Source organism: Pleurodeles waltl, chromosome 2_1, assembly GCF_031143425.1.
Source record: "Pleurodeles waltl isolate 20211129_DDA chromosome 2_1, aPleWal1.hap1.20221129, whole genome shotgun sequence".
Lineage (NCBI taxonomy): Eukaryota > Metazoa > Chordata > Amphibia > Caudata > Salamandridae > Pleurodeles > Pleurodeles waltl.
The window spans coordinates 5,627,155-5,649,492 of record NC_090438.1 but is presented as its reverse complement, the minus strand read 5'-3'; positions in this window follow the sequence as shown (position 1 = coordinate 5,649,492).

The following is a 22,338-nucleotide window of genomic DNA, read 5'->3' as shown; positions in this document are numbered from 1 at the left end:
CGACGTGCAGATCTTGTTGTTCCCGGACTATACCTTAGCGGTGCAAAGGGATCGGGCCGCCTACCTGCCTCTGAAATGTAAGCTACGATCCCTTGGCCTAACTTACTCTTTGCTATTCCCACCAGACTAGGCGAAAAACAAAACGCACTTCTTCCCCACACCTGAGGCAGCATGGTAGTGGCTTGAGTCATCAGGACTGTCCTCTGGTGGCGCACCTGAACGAACTGGGCCGACACCCTGGGCCAAGCGCAGTCGAACCAGACAGGACTGAAAAAGAAACACAACTCACACTGGACCAACGAAATGCGCTCCAGACCTGGAACAGCTAATTCAGGAGAGAAGGGAAGCGATCCACACTGCTGCAGTGATAAGTGCATCCCCCCTGGACTCGGGATCAGACACAGAACTTTCGCAGCCGGCCAGTGACCGTCCTCTCACACGAGCCACCGCAGACAAACTCTTTTAACGGATCCTCAAACAATGTCGAGAGACTATACACCGTAGGAACTGCCCAACTAATGATACCTGCATAGGTGTGGTCTGAGAGATGAGCAGGCAACTGACCTGATTGTGGAATGCATGCGTCGGACTACATGTGGCTATGTGCGCACTAGATGGCGCGGTGCCCTACCTTGCACGCTGCGCTTCCTTGCGACTAGAGAATGTGAGACTTCCCCTATGTTCCCCTCTATTCTCTCTGTTATCTGCTACAGCCGGATAAAATGGCTTGTGGTTGAATTGCTCCTCTGTGAGTTTGGCCTATCCCCAAGGTCCTACCAGTGGAGACACATTATGTATGGATGTGCGATTGCACGTTACTGTTTTCGTTGTTGTGTTTGGGCGGTGACCTGTTATCTATCTGCTCTGATGGCATTAGTTATGTTTTGTTGTTGCTGGTGGACACCTACTGAACCCCTGACTGTTGGTTGGGAGTGGAAGAATGACGATGTGGTGCTGCGCGGAGGGGCGGGAAGAATTGAAAGAGAACTCATTGCCTATGATATGGCTACATACACAGCAATTACCTGGAATGTAAGAGGCATTCACACCCCAGGAGGCGATATGCTATTTACTCTTACCTCAAAAGACATTCAATCCATTTGGCGTTTTTACAGGAGACACACTTAACGGGCCCTGAGATACCCCGACTGCCCCAGCGCTGGAGAAGGCAATTGTATGCGACGGGTCACTCGGCATACGCCAGAGGTACACTAATTTGGATTAGAGCTGGTACTCCCTTTGCGATGGAGGAGCAGATCGTGGACCCACAGGGTAGATTTGTGCTAGTTAAGGGAAGGCTTGTGGGCCACACGGTTGTATTAGGCTCTATATATGCCCCAAACACAGACCAGACTGCCTTTCTACATAATCTATCTCAGCATCTGGCGAGCAGGAGTGGCCTTCCATGGCTGCTGGGGGGAGACTTCAACAGCGTGCTTGAAGTGGAATTGGACCGCTCCTTCCCCTCGCTGCCCACATTACTGGTGGTAACTGCCTCTCGCGGTCTGGTAAACTTGACCCAACAATGGCAATTGGTTGACGTATGGTGACAGCGACACAGGGGGACAGGTTCTACTCCTTCTATTCTGCCCCACACTCCCTGCACGTGCGCCTAGACAGGATGCTTTGCACTGCGAGTTTCACCACGGTAGTAGTGAACTCAGATTATCTGGGGCGCACACACTCGGACCATAACACGCTGATTGCGCACCTATGCTGGGGATCCCCCCGTCCAGCTGTCCCCACCTAGAGATTGAGGCCGGAGCTACTGGAGGACGCTGCTTTCAGAGCGTCATTGAGTGCTATAATCCCAGAATTCTTTGAGCAAAACGACGGCACGGCCTCGTCGGGTTTGATAGAGTGGGATGCATTCAAGGTTTTCATCCGGGGGCACTGTCTGGGAGCTCAGTGTAATCTGCGCCGCTCTGTTGAACGCGATCTGACCCTGGTGGAGCGGGTCCTGTTACGACCAGAGGGGGAGGTAACTAACAATCAAGCTGAAGAGTCGAGACTGCCAGCAATACGCACCAAACACCTGTCACTACTAGAGCGTCTGCGTTGTCTAAATTACACTGCACACTCCGCGAGAAACCCATGCATCGGCCGACAAAGCGGGCAAGCTCCTGGCCTAGCTGATCCGTTGGGACTGTGAGAGGAAACCGATAGTGGAAATTTGCTCACACACAGGGGAACTGATACACACACCTGGGGAGATACAAGCCGAATTCACAAGACATTATGAGGCACTCTACGCTTCAAGGGCGCCTCCTTGGGGTGATTCCAGTGCTGAATTCCTTGCCAGAGTGGAGCTCCCACACTTAGAGGATGACCAGATTGAGGTACTTGAAACACCTTTCGACCTTGAAGAGATCAGATCTAGTATCCGTGAACTTGCATCTGGCAAAACGCCGGCCCCAGACGGGTTGCCAGTTGACTTCTACAAGGCCTTCGCGATACAACTGGCACCCAGGCTGCTTCGTGTATATGAGGTGGCTGAACAGGAGGGCGCTGCTGGTCTCCCTTCCCAAGCCTGGGAGGGATCCGGTGGATATGGGCTCGTATAGACCCTTGACAATACTGAACACCGATTTTAAATATTAGCCAAAGTACTGGTGACACGCCTTGCGCCAAGCGTGCCGGGTCTAATACATCCCGACCAAAACAGGTTCGTACCGGCCAGAGACACCTCCCACAATATCAGAAGGTTATTCCGGGTCATGCAATATGCGAGGCGTGATTGTCCGTGAGCGGGCTGCCTTGTCCTGGATCTGGAAAAGGCATTCGACTCCCTGGAGTGGCCCTACTTGTTTAAAGTGTTACATCAGTTTGATATGGGTCCAACCTTTACTCGTCTAGTTAAACTACTATACACCAGACCGCTAGTCCAGGTGAGGCTGGGATCTGAGATATCGGAGCCGATACGGGTGCGCAGGGGTACGAGACAGGGGTGCCCTCTCTGACCGGTGTTATTCTCACTCGCTATGGAACCTCTAGCGGCGGCCTTGCACAGAGAAGGGAGTAACTGGGGAATCCCTCTAGGGGATGGTCTACACATAGTGTCGCTGTATGCTGACGACCGCCTTCTATACTTTAGAGATGTCACGCAAATCCCACCTGGGACTGGCTCGCTTCTACAATGTTTTGCATCGATATCCGGCCTCAGGGTCAATTGGTCCAAGTTGTGCCTCTTTCCCTTTGACCCGGGACCCGGGACTTTCAGATCCGGGACTTAATCTGACTGGGAGCCCTGTTCTGTGGCAACCATCCATGTTCAGATATTTGGATATCTGAGTCTACCACCGCGAGGAAGATATATTTGAGGGCAACCTAGCAAGAGCGGTGTCCTCAGTCAAGTCTCAAATGGTGTTTTGGAGGACACTACCGCTGTCATTAGCAGGCAGGATAGCACTCTTAAAAATGGTGGTTCTGCCACGACTCTTGTATTTTTTTCCTAACCGCCAGCACTACGTTCCCTCCCCCGGCTTCTTTAGGACACTGGAGACGGGACTGAGGGAATTAATCTGGAATGGCGGCCGTTGTAGAGTTGCCCTTAAAAAGCTGTACCTACCACCTGACAAGGGCGGACTAGCGGAACCTAATCTGGAACACTATTACCTGGCGGCCCAGCTTCAGTGTACATCCAAGTGGCTAGCGGGCGCTCAACTCGTGGACACATCGTCGGAGAGAGGACCATGGCCGCTCCAGCAGATACAGCACTTATTTCACCCACTCACGCATGCTCGGACCCAGCGGAAACTGTTTCTTAGAGTGGCCCACAGGTGTTTCCGCAGATAACTCCACCTCATGGAATCAGTGATCCCATTTGCGCCGGCTTTGGCGCTATCGGGCATGCCAAGGGGCCCCGGAGTCACGTCAGACTCTGAGGTACGCACATGGCACGAAATAGAGTTATACACACTGGGTGATCTTTAAGAAGAAACCCAGTTGCTCCCTTTTGCCAGGCTCCAGGAGATGGGATTGCCACCTGGCCAGTTTCTATTATACTGCTCCTTGGTGAGGGCTCTGGGGTCTGGGTGGGGAGACATCTCGGTGGCTCCTCCTACTCACTTACTGATTCAGTATCTGCAGGTGGTGGGTCAGGGTCATCATTTGATTAGCTGGCTAGCAGATGCCCTGAGAGCCCAGACCGCCCTTGAGAACAAAACGCTACACGCGGCATGGGAAGCGGACACTGGCGATTCAATTGCGGTAGCGCAATGGAGGTCTGCTCTTTCAGGCCACTTAACGTATCCCGCAATTCTCGATTCCGCTTAATTCAGTACTATATAGTGCACAAAGCCTACCTTACCCCAGCCCACGTGAACAGATACTTCGCCCGCGGAGACGCTCCCTGTCGCCGATGCCGCGAGATTGGAGCAGACTTGTTACACATGGTATGGTCCTGTCCTAGCTTGGGCTCCTACTGGAGGGTGGTAATTGACAATTTATCTGACTGCATAGCACAACGAATACCCTTCACATGGGAGGCATGCATTCTGGGACTATTCCCCAGAGGCATACAGGGCAGAGCCGAGGTGCGCTTTACGGACTTAGGGCTCATTGTGGCAAAGTGATTAGTGACCCGCAGGTGGAAATCACCAGATCCTCCGCCAGTACAGGCCTGGAGGCGCTCTCTTGAGGTGTGGGCAGGGGCAGAGGGCACAGCGCTGAAGCATGAGGAGGTCCTGGGGCTGCGACAGTTCCCGCTATCCACCTGCTGGGAGGGGCTGTTACAGCCGCTGCGTAACATGGGGGTGTGCGTGTGTGAGGTGGCTGGCTGCTGGGTTCTGAGTACGAGCGTTTGTGAGGTGGTCAGACAGGGTGGGAGAGGACAAAAAGGACACGTGGATGGATGTTGTGTAGGTGTATGCAAGTGAGGTGTGTGTGCTGCATGATGTGGTGATGGTGGTGGTGCAGTGCGTGCAGGTTTGAGTGCAGATGTGACTGTGAGGGAGGAGGGGGAGACAGTGGAGGCAGTGGATGTTGTTGTGTGTGCAACTGTCAGAACCTCAGTGCTTCTGCTCTCTCTGCTTTTAAATTTGTCACAGTAGGCCAGTGAATTAATTTACCAATTTCAATTGGCACACTGGACCCCCCTTATAAGTCTCTAGTATACGGTACCTAGGTACCCAGGGCATTGGCGTTGCAGGAGATCCATATGGGCTGCAGCATTTCTTTTGCCACCCATAGGGCGCTCAGACAAACCCTTACACAAGACTGCCATTGCAGCCTGCGTGAAATAATGCACACCTTATTTCACAGCCATTTTCAATGCACTTAAGTTACTTATAAGTCACCTCTATGTCTAACATATTGTCCAATTTGGTGTTGTTTTGTACGTTTGTGTGTATTTTGAGCGTGGTGCTATGTACCGCCAATGGTTTACCACCATTGAATGTCTGCTGCAGTGATTCGTGTGCCATAATGCTGTGGGTGTAGTTCCATTGGCGTAACACTGTGGGTTTTGCTACTGCCAGTTTATCACTGACCTTTAGGCTGGCGGACTTGTGTGTGTGGCTGTATAGTGACAGATTGGCATGTGTGTGTCATAATATGCTTGGTGGTTATCCGTTGCAGCGGTGTTATGTTGGTGGCAGTCGGCATGGCAGTAAGCAGGATTTACTGCGGATTGCTCATAGTCTGTGGTAGGATCTCTAAGCCCAGGACCCCTCTCGTCTTCCAGTAGATATCAACCATGAACTTAGCCATGACAATGGCAATGGCAGAAAGTTTACAGGATGACTTCAGGACATCTTTTACAGATCCTAGCTGTGCCATCATGGTGGAGGTGACACGCTCGGCAGAGAGTATAGACTTGATTGCCGCCAGTAACCATACATCTGTGGACACTGCCAGGTCATGTGCAAGAAATGTGCATTTGTTGTTCTACATCTCTAGCATGTAGAGTCTACAGCTAGCATCCTAGCCACAGGCAAATTGGTCTATGTATATATTTTAGCTGTATTACACTAAATGTTCCTCTGGGGGAAATATCTTTAGTCTGTTGGCAGCATTATATCCACTTCACTTATCCAGTCTCATTGCCCAATTCTAGTCCCCATTTTGCCATTCAGGCATTCTCCTCATCAAATACCTAGGTTTCCCTGACTCCCCACTCTCTTTTGCCATAATGCCTGAGATATACAAAATCCCCTCTACAGAAATCTATCATTTAAAAAAAATTAGGGTGGCACTTTGAAAATTGGGAGAAATACCTCCGCCTGACTGTGTAAAATTCCTTCTCTTGATTTCTGACAATGGCCACATTGCCAACACTATATACAAACTACAGGTTCCTGATACTCATTATATTGAAAAAACATTCCCTCTGCTTCAAAGAAATATGGGAAAAAATCCGGGACAATATCACTAGTTATAAAATATCCCTTTAATTTCTAAATGTAAATTGTAGGCTATCGTAGAGCATTGTGGACTCCAGGGAGGTTGCTCAAACTAGGATTGATTGACTCCAATACTTGCTGGCATTGTAAAGATTCAATAGAATACTTTGAACACCTTATCTTCCAAAGCAACCTTATTCACTCCTTCTGGGATCAATTGGAGTACACCATGCATTCAATGCAACTATACATTTAAATGTTACAGTGGTGATTTTAGGCCCCTCCACAATTGTCCCACTCCTCTTTACCAGCAAATGGGATCTCCAGCTACTACATTTATTGCTCAAATAGGCATCAAAACCATCCTCCAGGATAGAAGAAACATGGCCTTTTCTCACATCATGCATGATGGGCTTGGTTATATTCCCTGAGAAGTGCATGCAATATAATACATTATAACTTTACTGTTCCCTCTTCCATGTACCTGTGGAACAGTTTGGATTTCTAGCTCCAAACATGCAAAACCTATTGACCTATTTTGGACATCCTCAAACTACAATGATACCTGGAAGAGCATCTCTCCCTTCTTCCTTATATTTCACCTTTTTGTCTCCTATTTCCTTTCCCAACTATCTCTACTCTCTATAAATTTTGTATCTGCCGTTCATATATCATTCACATATAATCCACCCCTGTCAGTATGATATACTACTCATATGTACAAAGTCAGCCTCGTACCTTGTTTCTTCATGATTTATTTTTTTCTGTTTTGATGAACCTCAGTAAAACTTAGCCCACAGATTTAAAGTCCCATGTCAAGTGCCTCACCCTAAAGAACCCACTGTAGCAGGCAACACAGGAGGATCACCTGACCCCCCACAACTGACAGCATGTGCCACTGAAGAATTGTTAACCTGACTATCAACATCCATCCACCAAATATTCGAATCTGACGCAGGATGATGCAGGAACATGTTCTTCATGCCCAGCATCTCTGAGCTTGGCCAGCGATCTATTGTTCCACTGCTTTTCATTCTACACCATAATAGCATATTTAGAGACTCAAATCACACAAGCACATGGGTAAAACTAGAATGTACTTACTTACACCCCAGAGGCCCCTTAATTCTCAATGAGCATAACCGCGCTAAAGGCTAGCCCATCTTCGCCCATCCATGCCTGGACCGTGCCCAGCATCAGGAACCCTAGTCCAGCAACCATTCACAGCTACACTTCTACTGCGCATTGCGCCCTTGACGCTGGATGCTGCCATGGACACTGCCACCATGCCGCACCAAACGTCACAGTAGGACCTTTCACCTGCACCCTCTGCCACTTCACCTGCCCCAACAAGCACTCCCCCACGTCTCTCACTAATACCCATCCCACCTGACTGGCAGAACCAAATACGCACCACCAGCTCGTATGCACCCTCCTTAACAATCGCTCACCAAACATGCCACTGAGATCTGGGACCTTATTGAAACTCCCATGCCTGACATCGTCTTCCTAACCAAGACCTAGCTCAACCCTGCATCAGCCTCCAACATTGCCAACACCATAGTGGCAGGATATAGAATCACCCACCGTCACCACATCAACAAATCAGGTGAAGGAATAGCCTCTATCCACAGAGACTCCATCACGTACCACTGACATGGACAACACCATCCCAGCAAGGGAACACCTCAACTTCCCTATCCAAACAGGCAAGAAATCTACCATTAGGGGAACCCTCAAATACAGTCTACCGGGACCTCCAACCACCTTCTGCAACCCCATCACGGATTTCATCACCCCCCTAGCCATTCTCTCGAAGGACTACATGTGTCTGGATGACCTCAACTTCCACCTCAATGACATAACCGGCCCTAACTACATCAACCTCCTCGACAGCCTGAACAACATCTAATACATGATCCCACACACATCACAAGACACATGTTCAACCTCATATTCACCTCCAGTGACTGCATCAAATACAGCCACACAACCAGATTAACATGGACCATCCACTCAGTCATCCACTTCATCATCACAACCCCCCATGTATTCCCCCAGTGCAACTCAGCGCCACCTGTTACAGTTGGAACAAGGCCTCAGAGACTGAATAGACCAACACCCTCAACCCACCCAAACTCCAGATCAATGTGAACCAGGACTCCAGAAGCTTCATTGCCTGGATCACTGACTGCACTGATATTGTTGCCCCCTTCAAGAACCAGAAACATAAAAGATCCACCAAACAAGCCAGCTGGTACACCGAGGACCTTAGGACAGCCAAGTGCCATTGCAGGCACCCCGAGAGAAGATATTGCACCATCAAAAACCCAGCCAACAGAACCACAAATCAGTATTCAACCTATTCCACCACCAACTCTTGTGACAAAAAAAAGCCCTGTTATTGTGCTTCAAAGCTAACCCCAACAACTGTGAGGAGCTCTACTGCATAGCCAAGGAATTCAACAACATTGCAATGGCAATAAGCAACAGCTCTCCCTCTCAGGACAACAAAATTGCCAACATTTACAGAAACTTTAACCCCCAACTCAAGCCTGATGATTTTTCAGCAGCTATACCTTCACACACACAACCATCCCAAGGCTACTCACCTGGAACCACCTCACCACTCAGGACACCATCACTATCATAAAATCCATCCACTCCGGTGCCACATTTAACCCATGCCACCACCACATCTTCAACTTAGGAGCATCCAGGATCGGCCTCAAATTTTCCACCCTACCAAACACTTCTCTGGATTCTACCACCGTCCCAGAAGACTTGAAGCACACAGAAATCAAACTCCTGCAAAAAAAACCTTCAGAGCTTTAGCGGACCCCAACAAACTCAACAACTTAAGACCCATCTCCCTGCTCCCTTTCCTGGCCAAACTCATATTCAGCACAGATAAGACAGAAGTCTTAAGCTTCGGCTGCCACAACTCTCCCTGGACGCCTCTTGGTGGCCCACAGAACTGGTACCCATTCCAACTCCAGCTGGGCACACCAGGAATCTTTGTATCATCCTGGATAGCAAACTCACGACGACGTGTCAAAGCAGTGCCAATCTCCCGCTTCTTCATCATGCTCATGTTGTTTAAGGTTTTGAAGTGGCTTCCCCAAAACGCAAGACTTACCATCACACAAGTCCTCATTACTAGTTGACTGTACACGGAAATACCTCTCAGAAGGTATTGAGGCCCACCTAGTTGAAAAAACTACAGACAATCTAATACACCGCAGCAAGGCTCATCCTGGATCTCCCTCGTCGCACCCATGTCACCCCACCTCAAATAACTCCACTGGCTCCTGGTTCAGGAGATGTCACTTCAAACTACTCACCCACATGTTCAAGGCCTTGCACAACTCCAGTCCTGCCTACATCAGTCACCACCTGAGATGTCATAGACATATCCGCTCCGCCTCTTTTGCCCTGGCCCATACCCCCGCATCCAACGCAGTAAAACAGGAGGACGCTCCTTCTCCTACCTCCCAGCCAAAGCCTGGAACTGTCTCCCACTGCACCTCAGGACCCCCTCTACTCTCCACGAGTTCCATAAGACACTGAAAACCTGGCTCTTCCACCCTGCCAGTGTCTGGATACCTTCCTGGTTGACAAGTTGATCTCAATAAGTTGACTGATTGATTGATTAATTGAAATCACCACACCCTCAACCAGCACCACTACAGATTCTACGTCATCTACAATGCGAATCGTAGTAACATCAGTTAAAACACCTTGACAAAAAAACTGCTATGGAATTATTTCTACCAGGAATATATTTTACTTTGAAGTGAAGTTCATATATTTTAGACAGCAACCTAACAAGTCTTGGGCTAGCTTTACTAAAACTCTTTTCAGTGAACAGATGCACCTAGGGCTTGTGATCAGTTAGAAGAGAAAATTCACTATCTTGCAAATATGTGGAAAAGTGAATGTTGTCCTACACATATGCCAATGCCTCGCTCTATCAATGGTGCTGTAATTGTGTTTAGACAAGGACACGCTCCTGGAAGCAAAAGCAAGTGTATTTTCCTTACTGTCTATTATTTAACCCAATCTCACACTCAGACCCACCCCACTGGCCCCAACTGTAACAAAGAATTAACTTCATCATCAGAGGCTTGTAAAGAAGATGCATTAATGGTGAAACGTTTTAATGATATGAAAGCAGGCTCATCATCAGGGCCCCTACAAAACCTTTTAGCCTTTTCTGAAACGTTTTCTCAAGGGTTCAGTATGGAAAGCAAAGTAGTCATTGTGTCGCGGCGCACTACCGTGGCAACTCTTTCTCGAGCTGCGGTCGGGCCGGCGGTCCAAGTTTCGGAACATTGGCACTGCCGCTGTCCATTGTTTTGTCATCCTGTTTCCACAGTGCGACCCAGGAGGCACATTTCGTGCTTTGGGTCGCGCCGAAGCCCCTGCTACCGTTCCTGAAATTCACCTATACTTACGTCCTTGGGCTTTTTCCTTTTTCTTTCCTCCTTTTTCTTCTTTTTTTCTTCCAACTTTGTTTCTTCTTTTTTCTTGGTGTCCAAGTTGTATTCCTCTTTGGTCTTCTTCTTCCCAGCATGCCTTTTTCCTTTTCCTTTTTTACTTGGTCTTTTTTCCTATTCTTTTCTATGGTCTTTCCCAAACCAAGATGGTGTCACACTTTCGTCCTGTTGTGTCACTTCCTGTTTTCTGGTATATAAGCACTTCAGTTCTTTTCTTTCTTACATCACTGGCAAAATGCCCAAGTTCCACCTGTAGCGAAACAGTGCGCCTTGACAGGCAGGTAGTAGCGGTTGTGAGGTGGCCAATCGACTGACTCAGCCGGTCCATACGGGCAGCAGTGTTGCACTCTCTGCGCCTTGCATGTGCCCTATCCGGCCCCATTTTCCTGCACAGGTCATTGATGGTGGTGGTGAGGTTTGCCATGTTGTTGTTCATGGTGTTGAAATGTGTGTCAACATTGGCAAAACCCTGTGAGAGGGTCTGTTGCAGTCTGTGCAGTCTGTCTGTTCAGTACCCGCATATATTTATTTTGCAGGCAGTGACTGCTCAGTAAGGATGCCTCCAGTCCTAGGAATTGTTCCCTGTGACATCCTCCTCACCTGCTGACTGTGTTTGATGTCGCTGTCTCCCCCCAGACCCAGCTGACCTATGTGGCTGACTCACACTCATCTATGGCTCCGGTGTCAGGTTGCCTGTCTCAGGGTCCACATCTGTCTCCTCGGTGGTATCACATGAATGGTGGACAAGTGGTGTGGTCATGCATTCCCTTGCTGATTCACTGGCTGCCTCGTCTGCGGTGATGGTGGCCGATTCATCTCCCTGCACAGTAGGGTCATCGGTGGGTACTTGTGGGAGACCTGTGAGACACAGGGGACTTAGCTTTGACGATGACATAGTGTCTGCTATTTTACAGACATCGTCTATTCTGGTCAATGATGGTGCTGGACCTTCGGGTCCCACAAAGGAAGAGTGGGACAAGTTGTCCTCACTCAAACGAGACCTTATTAAAACGGTCCTTCATGGAACAATCATGACTGAGTACCTGAGAGACAACATAGCCCCTAATGGACTATTGGTATCCAACATGCCAAGGATATTTTTACAAGACCTGGCTTTCAGGAAGGATTGGGCCGAGATCGCCTGGAAATGCACCAGGGACTGGCTTGTTCTTATCATTAATACTTCCAAACGTCTAGTAGAGTCCATTACCATTCAAATCAATTTGATGGAAAGTTCACTCAAAACCACTGTTTCTATGACCGCTTTCAAAAGCCGGTTGACTGAAATTAATTCTGAACTGAATGAAACAAAGGAATTCCTTACTCAACAGAAGATCACCAAATTACAGAAAGATATCACTAAGTTCAGCAGGGAGAAGGTCTACCCATACATCAAGGAAGACTTCACGGCTGACACTCAATCTCTTTCATCTGACGATTCATCCTCCTTTGTCAATAAATCACAGAAATTCAGCAATAGCTCCTCTTCTGATGGTTGGGGCACTGATGACGACAGACCCCAACCTTACTTCCATTTTCCACAGTACCTTCATGGCCAGCCACTAGCATGGCAACCTCCGTTTCCCTTCTACCAACCCCACCCCATGGGACCTTATCTGCCTTTTTTAGGCCAAGGCCGGGGCAGAGGAAGAGGCAGAAGGAGAGGGAGAGGCAGAAGGGTCCATGGGCACCAGAGGAACCACAGATGGTCACCCGGAGCCAAGGGAAGATGCAGACAAATCAGACTTAGTAGTAAATCTATCTTCAAGACTACTTTCCCCACATGAAAGTAGGGTACTGAACAGAGGATTGGGCTTTGTTCCCACCCCTTCTGAGGATTTATTTCGCCTCCATTGTGAACTCTCTCAATTGTTCAGAAAGATTAGATTACAGGTCTTTTTCAACAACAGACCTGTGGACAACCAGCCTGAGGATTCAGGCCTTAGGAAACAATCCAAATGTATGCCCCCCTCAACTTCCTGGCCATGTGAGGTCTTAGCATTCGAGAAAGCAGTTATGAATGATATTTCTATGTTACAACCCAGATCGAATTTTGTGAACTTACCCAACCTGGAACGGAATGCTCTTAGAACACTAGCATCCGACACCAGCATTGTGATCAAACCAGCGGATAAGGGTGGTGCAATTGTGATAATGAATACTGTAGACTATAGGCAAGAATGCCTGCGTCTTCTCGGGGATTCCTCCTATTATGGTCGAATCACACGCGACCTGACGGAGAGACTACAGATTCTTGGATTACCCAAAAAGAAGCAGAGTTCCTTGACACCAAAGATCCCCCGTGTCCCTTAATTCTATTGCCTCCCTAATATCCATAAATGGAGGTTCCCCCCTCCTGGTCGCCCTATAGTATCAGGGATAGGTTCAGTTCTTGAACCATTATCTACCTTTTGCGACCATTTCCTCCAACCTTTGGTACAAGAATCAGCCACCTACTTAAAGGACACTAAGGATGTCCTTAACCTAATAGACAACATTAACTCTACGGTTCAAGTGCATGCACTCATCACTCTGGATGTGGAGGCATTGTACACAAATATACCACAAGAGGCCACTTTCAAAGTAGTTGAATCAGCTCTTCTCTCTTCCACTTGGGAATCAGCCACTCCCGTCCATTTTAGCATGCATTGCGCCACTCTTGCCATGACAGAAAATAAATTTCAATTTGAAAACTGTCTTTTCCATCAGACAGGTGGCACGTCAATGTTAAGCACTTTTGCCCCGAGTTTGGCCTGCCTACACATGTACGATTTTGAAAAGCGGTTTATATTGCCCCCCACCAACCCTTTTCATGATGACATTAAATTGTGGCGCCGGGACATAGACGATATTTTGATCATCTGGCAAGGCCCCTGCTCTGTAGTCGATGCTTTCACAACATGGGTTAACAGTCTAGATCCATTTCTGAGGTTTACTACTTCAGTATCCTCCACTGAGATCCCATTTTTGGATTTACTGATCAGTATTGATAATGGCAAGCTTGTGACAAGAACTTATCACAAACCCACTTATCGCAATAGTCTATTACTCTACGAGAGCCACCACCCTAAGGCATTACGAAATAATAACCCTTACGGGCAGTTCCTCCGATTACGCCAGAATTGTTCCAGTTTGTCAACGTTTAACACTCAAGCGCAGGACCTGACTAGCAAACTGAACGTGCGCCATTACCCGGATCATGTGGTAAAATCAGCTTATAAACGAGCTAAAAATTGCAATCGTGATGCGTTACTGTTGACAAATTCTCGTTCAACAGACAATAAGCTGACTTGTGTGTCCACATTTACCCCTTTATCCAATACTATAAAAAAGGTGATCAATAAAAGGTGGAACATCTTGCATAGTGGAGGACTAGAGATTCCTAGACCCCTTTTTGCTTTTAAAAGAACAACCAACATCAGAGACATGCTGGTCCATACTCGACCACGACCCTGGTGCCACTTCTGCCAGACAAAGGGCTCTGTGGGACATTCCACCAGTTGCAGGCCATTTTCCATGTGGCAATTGCAATGTTTGTACACTTACGAAACGCATCGACACTCTAGAACTTGACCCTATAGGCACTTGGCGTTTATTAAAAGATACCAATTGTAACACTCGCTATTGTGTCTATATGATCACGTGCCCATGTAATTTACGTTATGTGGGCATGACCACGAGAGCAGTCAAATTGAGAATCAATGAACATCGCAGTAATATCAGATGTGGCCGGACTACAACTAAACTCAGTATACATTATATTGAGGTAAATCACGGCCCTGGCGATATATGGTGGGTCATATTGCAGACTTTCCCGACTCAAGACTCGAGGGGCCTTTTCGAACTCGAACAACGTTGGGTGTCCTAGTCATCCGTAACAGTCCATCCCTCGCTTTCTCGATCGTTTAGTTACGATCGTAAGGGAGAGTTCAGCAGAGTCTCTTTTTTGTTTCCATGCTGACTTGCAATGCGAGGGAAGCGTTCCTAGACTCGGTAGCGTTGCTTAGCAACACCCACGTCGGCCAGACGTAGTCACTTCTGGCATACAGGCTTTTTCTTTGCCTTCCCCCGCACTCCCTTCATTCTCCTGGAAGCGCGGCCAGGGGTACGTGCACCGTCCAGGCACCACAGCGACGCAAGTAAGTTTCTCTCCGGCTGCCTATCTTTTACTATTTTTCATGACACTGACCTTGCTTGTCATACTGCCTTCCATTTTGCGCCATTTTCCCAAGTTAATACCGAAAAATGTGTAACGGCTCTTTGGGTTGCTATTGACCTGAACTTCTCAGTCTGATTTCAACGTTGTTGTTTTGATGCATTCATGGGGGACATCATAAGTAATATTGGACCGTCTAAAAAACCATTAATGCCTGTCCTTATTCTGATCCACCTGGCTCATTGGTTTTGCTTTAATGACGTGACATTTATAGCCCAATCTACTTAAAGGGTTTATAAAGTCTTACATGTAATTATGACAAGGGATTATATTTTCTGATAAGAGGGTAACTTTACTTTATTGTTGTGTACACACTCTGTAACTGGTTTTACCTCAGTAACAACCTTTCTATGTTTTATCTAATGATCAGATAAGTGTATGCGTGGCCATTGGGCCCTCGCTATCCGATGAAGCTCGTTCCCTTAATGAGGGGGTAAGCATTTTTTATTAATTTTCATGCACCCGAGTGCCATCACCCGCACCATCACAGCGTGTCTCTCACTAAATAGGACACTTTAATTTGTTATTTAATACCTATATGTTGCAATTTTATGATTGCTTTGTCACCTGTGTTCTTTTAATTTCAGGGCGACAGTTAGGAATAGGACGTTCTAATAACATACACTCAGTGTAAGTGACTTAAGTACTGACTAGTGACAGTCTTATCCTATAGGAGCTATTTTTCAAATGTGGAGACGGAGAAGTTGATTTTCACCTGGTCCTGAAGAAGCGTCATTGGATATACTCGGACCGCCTAAAACACGAAACATGTTGACCCTTGTTTCAGGGTCGGCCTGGTAATTCCATACCGTCCCATCTCCATTATATGTGGTTGAGAGTGTTTTGATCATTATATTCATTTCACTCTCCTCATCTGTTTAATCTTGGCCTTTACCCTCTTTGGTTGAATTAAATAGTTACCCCGAGTTTTTGGGTCCTGAGCTAATTTTAACCTTGATTACTCTCTTTCTTCCTTTCCCTCTTCCAAGCTCACTAATGGGGTCTTGGCATCATCGAGTAAAGATCTCCGGCAAAGAGCCTCCCCTCACGGGGGGTGCCCATCAGACATTGCAGCGCCAGTCTGACGAGGAGCACTTCCGATGATGAAGCATGACACCCAGCTGGGTGTGTGAGGATTCTTGCTCCTAGAATTAGGACTCCTCCCTCCTTTGTGGAACAGTGTATCTTTGTGCATAAGATACACTGTCAGTGCCTCTCATATGTGTGGTGTATCAACATAAATATTCCTCAAAAGTTGGACTACTGAACTACATTGCCCATAATGTATTGTTCTGTAGGTTGCAATATAGGCATGTATTAAATTTGGAGGATGCATGCTTTTGTGTACTGTGGTTGTGTGCATGGTTTATTGAATGGTGTAAATACGTAAGATGTGCTGCTTACTTTTGGATGTTCCTGGTGCAGAACTGTCCAGGTCCCCAATTCCAATGACAGCCTCCAGCTCCAGAGTGGTCTCCACCATGCTCTCAATGGCTGTAGGAGGTGGTACTGTGGATGGTCCTCCACCAGTTCAGTTCGTCTCCCTCATCCGCTCTTCCACCCTTTCTTTGGTCCTGGAGCTGAGCTTCTACCCCTTTTTGCACACCTCATCGATTGTGCGAAGCCTGACTCCAGTTGCATTGATCTTGTTCTGAAAGTCCAGCCAGATCTTCTTTTTTCTGGGTGTCAGGGACACTCATTGGTGCCTTGCAAAACAGGACCTCAGGGTGCAGGCAGCACTCCTCAGTCAGGACCTCTAGCTCCTTATCAGAAAACTTCAGTTTCCTCTTCCTCCCTGCAGTGGGTGTCTCCTTGGTCTGAGCTGCCATGGCTGCAATTGCTCCTCTCTGCTGGGTGTGCCTCTGCTGTCTATGCTGGGTAGACTCCTCCCAGTTCCATGGGGGTACTTCCTGGTTCTGATGTCATCACTCAGAACCAGGAAGGGTTTTTTTTTTTTGGGCACCCTCTCATAAATTGCAACACAGTCGCAAATCACAAGTCCGGGCCACACTCTTGTGCAATTTGCAAAACCGCAATTTGCGATTTTGCAAATTGCAATGCGACTCCAAACCGAATCGCAAACTGGAGTTGCGATTCTTACTTACATCCGTTTTGCGACTTGCAAATTGTGTCGCAAAACCAGAGTTTGATACATGTAGCCCCAACTGCTCTATCAACATGATACAGGGGGTATCAAGTTGTTACCAAGAATACTATGATGTATTCCAGAAAACTTGCACACCTGTTTTACCTTCTCATCGTGTCTATGACTGCACCATTCCTTTGATTCTGGGAGAAATGGTTCCCTTTGGTCAGATGTATTCGTTGACTGAAAAAGAAAAGAAGGTACTTAAAGAATACCTAGATGATAATCTACAGAATGGTTTAATCGACCCCTCTTCATCACCTTCAGGGGCTCCTCTCTTCTTTGTACCAAAGAAAATGAAAGATCTACGTCCCTGTGTTGACTTTCACAGACTTAACAAGATAACCATTAAGGATTGGTGTTCCTTACCCCTTATTAGGGATATTCTGGACGCCGTCCAAGGTGCCAATAGGTTTACAAAATTGGATTTGAGGGGTGCTTATCACCTCTTACGTGTCAGGGTAGACGAATGGAAAACAGCCTTTCGTACTCCATTCGGCCATTATGAATACCATGTCATGCCTTTTGGTTTAACCAATGCACACTCCATATTTCAACGATTCATGGATTCCTTGTTTTCTGACTTATTAAATCATAGTGTGGTGATTTATCTGGACGACATCCTAGTATATTCCCGTATACCTGAACAGCATACAGAGTATGTACTTCAGGTTTTTGAAAGACTCAGACAGAATCAGTTATACTGTAAATCAGAAAGATGTGAATTTAACAAGACTGGCGAACAGTGTCTTGGGTTCTGCATCAATCAGACTGGAATAGCTATGGATCCAGACAAAGTACAAGCCATTCTTGATTGGCCCTCTCCTTCTGTCAAAGAAACCCAATGCTTCTTAGGTCTCTCCAACTTTTATCGATAATTTATTTATTGCCCATCAACAAAGTTTTATCACCCAGACCATCAAGGGAGAAGATCTGAAGAAGGGATTTGTCTGGGCTGGCAGTGCTGAAAGGGCTTTTCAAAATCTAAAACAGGCCTTTACCCAAGCTCCTATAGTACGACACCCGGATACGACTAAGAAGTTTAAATAGTTACTGACGCCTCTGAGAGAGCAATTGGTGCAGTCTTGCTTCAGAAACAAGAAGACAACAATTTGGAATATCCTATTCTTTACTTATCCCATATACTTACAGAAACCGAACGCAATTATTCAGTGTTAGAACGGGAATTACTGCTCTCAAGACTTCCTGTCAAGAATGGAGACATTTCCTAATGGGTACCAAAGAACCATTTGAAGCAAGAACTGATCATCATAATTTAAAATATCTCTGGAATTTCCAATGTTGAAACAGCCGTCAAGTAAGATGGGCCTTCTTTTTTAGCCAATATGACTTCATTGTAACCTACATTCGTCATCACAGAACTTAGTAGCTGATGCATTATCCCATCGCTATCTAGAACCTACTAACACTTCCTCTCCAAATATCATCGAATCCAGTCGAATAATTGGGGTTACTCAGTCTTTTCTTGACCATGTTAAATCAGAATACCAGTATATTTCACTAGAAGAATGGAAAGTAGTCCTCAACTACAAAAGGATCAGGACTACTTCTCTTATCAAGACACCCCCTTTTTGCCAACTAAGAGAGTGCAAACCAAGGCGTTACAGATGTGCCATGATTCTCCTGTATGTGGACATTGTGGAATTAAAAAGACACAGGAGTTTCTTCTACTTTCATTTTGGTGGCCAACTCTTAAGAACGATGCCGAATCATATGTAACATCATGTCCTGTATGTGCCCAGACCAAGACACCTCGAACCAAGCCAGCAGAATTACTGATGCCCTTGCCTGTTCCCTCTGCTCCATGGCACACTCTGTCTACAGATTTCATCTGTTCATTACCGTCTTCTTCAGGGAATCATGTCATCATGGTAACTGTTGATTCTTTTACCAAGAAGGCGCATTTCACAGCCTTAAAGAAATTACCTACAACTCAAGAAATGAGTCATATATTTATGCGAGATATTTTTTGCCTTCCAGGAGTGATTATTTCAGACTGAGGACCCCAATATGTGTCATGTTTTTGGAAAGCTTTTTGTACTTTACTGCACATTGATGTCTCCCTTTCCTCCACAAAGCAACAGTCAAACTGAACGCGCGGAGGCGTAGGGAAGACTGGGGGTTGTGCGCAAAAGAATGGTGCAAGAATGGTGCAAGTTAGGTTAGAGTCCAAAGTATGGACTCTAACCTGACTAGCATCATTTTTTGATGCACAACCCCAATGGAAATTACTCCTGTCTTAGGAAAGACAGGGTTCATGCCTCCCTGCCCAATGGCCATGCCCAGGGGACTTCTGTCTGCATAGACCTTGCAAGGAGCAGCAAAGCATCTTTAGCGTGAACAGCTCCAACGATAGACAACTAGAAGCAACTTCTGCACCCGGAGCCATCGGACGTGGTGGCGAAGTTCAAACTCTTGGTTCAGGGTCCTAGCCCCCCAAAGAGCTCTACATCAAAAACCAATTATTATGTTCTTGATAAGATAGAGGTATTTCTAGATATGCATATGCTCTGTATTGTGCAGGTGTGTTTTCAGGTGGATAGTAATGAAATGTATTTGTGTTCCCATTCGCTGCTGGAAATGTGACCCAAAAATAGAAAATTTCTGTTCTATAGGCTGGATGAGCCTCAACAACAAATGTAACTGGACCCCCCTGGGCCGTTAGGCCATGTGCCAATAAATGTGCAGTAAAGGGTGGTCGCATATTGACTGCGATTGCTACCTGTTGCAGGTTTGCCATGATGAATGGTAAATTTTGTTCAGAGTTTTTTTCTTTTATATTTCTTTATTGTATTTTACTGTAAATAAGAAGACAATCTATGCAGTATATGAGGACAAGCAAGGGAAAAAAAAGAGATAAATCAAGAAACTGCAGCAACCCACTGCACATTTTGAATATTAACATCCAGCACAGCACATAGAGGTAGCCAGTCCTAGGGGACTGGGAGTAAAAGGCAGCAGTATTTGCAGCAGTAAGAAACAATTTCCGAATAACAATTACAAACCTGTTGGATGCTGTGCAAATGTTACCCTATAAGCAGAGTACAGAGATATCTGGGAAAGAGGAAACACAATAGAACATCAAACCTTAAAACATCTATCATAATCTATATTAAACTGCAGTGGACTGAGTAGGCGCGCTGCCGGGGCCCGCAAAGGGAGCGCTGAAGAGAAACCCCCGTGATAGGGACGCGGATTATTAGTTATTATTTATGAGTGAATAGGACAGAGGAGATTGCCGCGGGCGGGACACCAGTAGCCCATCAGCACGCAATACCCCCCATCACCTCGTCCTGCCGGTCAGTTCAGCTCACCCTCTATCATCACTAGAACCCCCACCCAATCAGAGGGATCCGCAGAGGGGCCAGATGTAGCGTACAGTGATGCAAGCGCCTGCTGCTCCGCCAGCACCTCCATGCGCAAGTCAGTTAGCCATCTCGATGGCGGCGGTAAACTGGGGGATTTCCAAGTCATGGGTAGACGTCTTTTTGCCAGTACCAATGCCAGATCTAGGATTTTGTTCGCTGATTTGTTTTTGGAGGATCTGCGTGTTATACCCAGTAAATACTGTGCATGTCCCAAAGCATGTTCCTTCCCGTACATTTATTCAATATCTCAGTTATGCTTGTCCAATATTCGATAACCCGGGGGCAGGCCCACACCATATGCAAGAAATCGGCAGAATCACTGTGACATCTCGGACACTCGTCCCGTGCAGTTGGATAGATCCTCGCCAGCCTAGCAGGTGTTAGATAAGTGTGGTGTGAATAATTGAACTGGATGAGTTTGTAGCGGGCATTCATTGAAATAATTTTAGGAGCTGCGAGGGCCAGCTGCCACAGGCCGTCAGTGAGTAAGCTGCGCAGTGCCTCCCCCCAGTATGTCCGAAGTGATGTAAGGGAAGCGGCATCATCTATGCTGAGCACGTTGTATAAGTTTGTAACCGCCTTATTTGCGTTCCCATGAGCCAGAATTGTCTGGAGCAAAACCGATGTGGCGGGTTCATTGGGTAGGGACCCCCAGTCGGACGCCGCCATCCGAGTTAGGGCAGAATAAGTAAGAAAGGATCCAGGAGGGAGGCTAAAGTCACTCAGCAAGTCATTAAATGGGGTCAGCATGCTATCGTCGAAGAGATCACCCCAATCCCTTATTCTCGCCCCCTCCCATGCCATGGCCGTCCGTCTGTGTTGGGTAGGACCTCCCCCGGTAACACCCATAGTGGGAGCTGTGGTGCATATGGAGCTACCCAGCCCGATCTGCAGATGTACTTGAACCAGCACTTCTCGGCAATTCTCAGCAATAGGTTAGTCTCTGCAACTGGAGTATCAGGGCTAGGTGACAACAGCCGCTGCAGCAGCCTGGTCGTGCCCCCTCGTTTAATCGCGGTGTCTAACTTATGCAGATTGTGTCCTGCCAACCAACGCATTACTCACTGGAGCTGAGCTGCCGCCAAGTTAGGAGCTCCCAGGCCTCCCTCCGACAGGGAAGCTTAAAGTTTGTTTAAGGCCACCCGTGCTCTGCCCTTGCCCCATATAAGTGCAGTGAGGAGAGAGCGCAGCTCCACAAACCATTTGTTTGGAAGAAGGAACTGAAGAGCAGAGAAGTGATACAGTAATTGTCAACATCAGGGCAGTGTGCGCTCTACGGGCGACTAAAATGCAAAAACCCAACCTTTATGCAAGGACCTAATTCATGCATTGCATTTATATGCAGTATGTTAATCTTTTGCATTGCAGACTTTAAACTTGAAAAAACACTATTTATGATGTTTGCAATAAATGTTCATTTGCAATGTATTGCTGCAGGCTTTCAGAGTGTGTCAGGGTGTGGTCCCCTTCCAGGGCCTTCTAGAAGCTTTCCCTGCAGCATGACTGGGTGTGGTTTGTGGGCTGGGCCAGACTCTGTATAAGGGAGCCAGCCCAGCTCCACATGCTCACTATTCAGAGGTCCCTAAGCAGAGCAGCAGCAACTTCCTGAGCTCCTTTTCCGGAGGCCTACTTTGACCTTTCCAGGCCTTGCCCTTCATTGTATTGGTGATCCTTGAACAGGGCAGTAAGACGGAGGTCGGGCTGGGCCCCCGATCCCGGTTTTCAAAGCCATTCGAGTTTTGGGGCA